This window comes from Propithecus coquereli, unplaced genomic scaffold, assembly GCF_000956105.1.
Source record: "Propithecus coquereli isolate 6110/MARCELLA unplaced genomic scaffold, Pcoq_1.0 Scaffold223, whole genome shotgun sequence".
Classification (NCBI taxonomy): Eukaryota; Metazoa; Chordata; class Mammalia; order Primates; family Indriidae; genus Propithecus; species Propithecus coquereli.
In genome coordinates, this window is record NW_012147523.1 from 2,459,556 (window position 1) to 2,461,861 (window position 2,306).

The following is a 2,306-nucleotide window of genomic DNA, read 5'->3' on the forward strand; positions in this document are numbered from 1 at the left end:
AAAAAAAAAAAAAAAAAAAGACTCAATCCAGGGCTTTTGCTTGAAAAACTGATGAGGCGAATTTACTTGCTTTTCCATGCTGAATGAATGTCCACAAGGACAGCCATAGTTTCAGAAGCTTCTGGAAGCCCTCTTGAAATCACAAGAAAGTGAACTAAACACAGCCAGCTATGAGATGATGGAATAAAGAAACAGAAAAAGAAAAGGGTCATAAGGTTTGTGACCTACATCAACCATGCTTGAACCATTTGGTGTTGTAATGTAATAAGTTTCCTTACTTAAAAGTCGGTTTGCACTGGGCTCCTGTGATTTCCAGCCGAAAAGCACTAAAGCTGAAACAGCTAGGCATCATAAGTTGGGGTGATTGTATGCGTGGACTTCAGCATCAGGCACACTTGCACTTGAATTCCCCTCCCGCCACTCGCTAACTGCTTGACCTCACTTCCAAAAGTTTCCATCTCTTCAGCTACAAGAAGGGGAAATCAGAAATGCCTTTATTAAGGGATTAAATGAAATAACGTGTGTGAAGTGCTTAGCGCAGGGCCCAGCACACTCGGGTGCAAGCAATGTCACATTACCGTGTCTTTTGTTTTTCTAAATCAAATTAAAGCCATAGGGGCTCCAACAACTCATTGAACCTGCAGGTGGTTTCAGCTCTGCCATTAACGGGCAACGGTCCCGGGAGGACTGTCAAGACTTATGCTTGGATCGCTGCAGTTGGGATCATTGTCTGAGTCCACGTGCTGGGTTTTGAAAATAGGTGGCCTGGCTGCTATTGTGCCAAGCTCAGGTACAAGGACCTGGGCTATGTGGGAGCCCCAGGAAATAGTCTAACATCTACCATGAGGTCATTTCCCTCTAAAGCACTGCCACCTTCCCAGGGTGTGGTAAGAGGAGAGACATGGGTCCTCTGTTCTCGTGGGATCTATCGATCTCATTCCTAGCACTGGGGACTCTTCGACTCCCTTTGTATGTCACTGCTTCGCCTCCCCTCCATCAGAGATACTTGTGTTTCTCCCCTTGTCCTCAGAGATGAACCAACATATGTCCCACAATAAATAATATTTTGAAAAACAAAGCCAGAAATGGGAGTTGTTTGGGGGTTACTTCTGTTTTCTTCCACATTAACCAGCCTTCTGGTGACAGAACACAAAGTCTGGTTTCCTTCTTGGAGCAAGAAAGAGAAAAATCCACTGGGAACAAAATATGAAATAATATCTCACTAAATTACCTTGATAGTATGAGTGTGTTTATTATTGTTTTTTTCCATAGTCTTATTACTATTAAATTATTTTAAATATACCACAGTTGGGAATATGTGACCAGTTTACCCTAGGGTAAATGTGGCTGTGGCTTAAATCTGAGACCTCTAAGGTTTGTGATAAACGGTTTAGTGCAGTGTCTGGCACCTACCGGAACCATGATAAATATTAGTTTTCCTTCCTGGGTTTTCACTAAGAACAGCTCCTGCTCAGGTGTTAGATATCTAGGGTTGACTACCTGTTAGACAAAGAGTATAAATTTCAGAGTTACAGGCACAGTATGACATCCTTTATATGATTTTTAAAAAATCAAGCACAAAGATGGCAACACTATGTTGATTCTATAGAAAAAGGAAACATTTAGAAAGACATCTGGAAGGATACACTCTAAATTCACTGAACAGGGAAGCCCAGAATTGGCAGTGGCAATGAAAGGAGACATAAGCCTTATCTGGTATGTTTTCATTTTTTTCAAAAGGAGAATATATTCATATATTATATGTGCAATTAAAATAATTTTCTATCAAGTTAACTTACAATTGTAAAAAAGAAACAATGCCCAGGAGAGGAGCCAAGCAGCCCAAGTCAAGGTGTTTTCAAAGTACCTTTTGCTTGGCTTTCTGTCCCTTAGGGCTCTAACTTGAGGTTTTCATATAGGGGCTTTTCTGTATGAGAAAGAGACAGGAAGTCCTTTCTCTGGAATCTGGTTGCGTCATGGCTCTAAGTGCCAAATATCTTCACCTTTCTGGGTCTGTTCCAGGCCTCCGACAAACTCCAGGCAGCCCCTGGAGATTGCAACTTTGGAATCAAAAAGGGGAGATAGATATGTGGGCAATGGAATGAAAAATGATCAAAAATGTGGATTAGAGAAAAGGCTAGCCGGGTCTTGAGAGCAGGTGTAACTATCTTTACCCTCCCAAGACCTTTATGGAACATTTCTTCTCATTTGAAACACATTTGAAAGGTTTCATCTATCTAACCAAACAGAGCCTACAAAGAAAGGAACTTATTTTCTCTTTAGTTGTCTTATCAAATACCACTGAT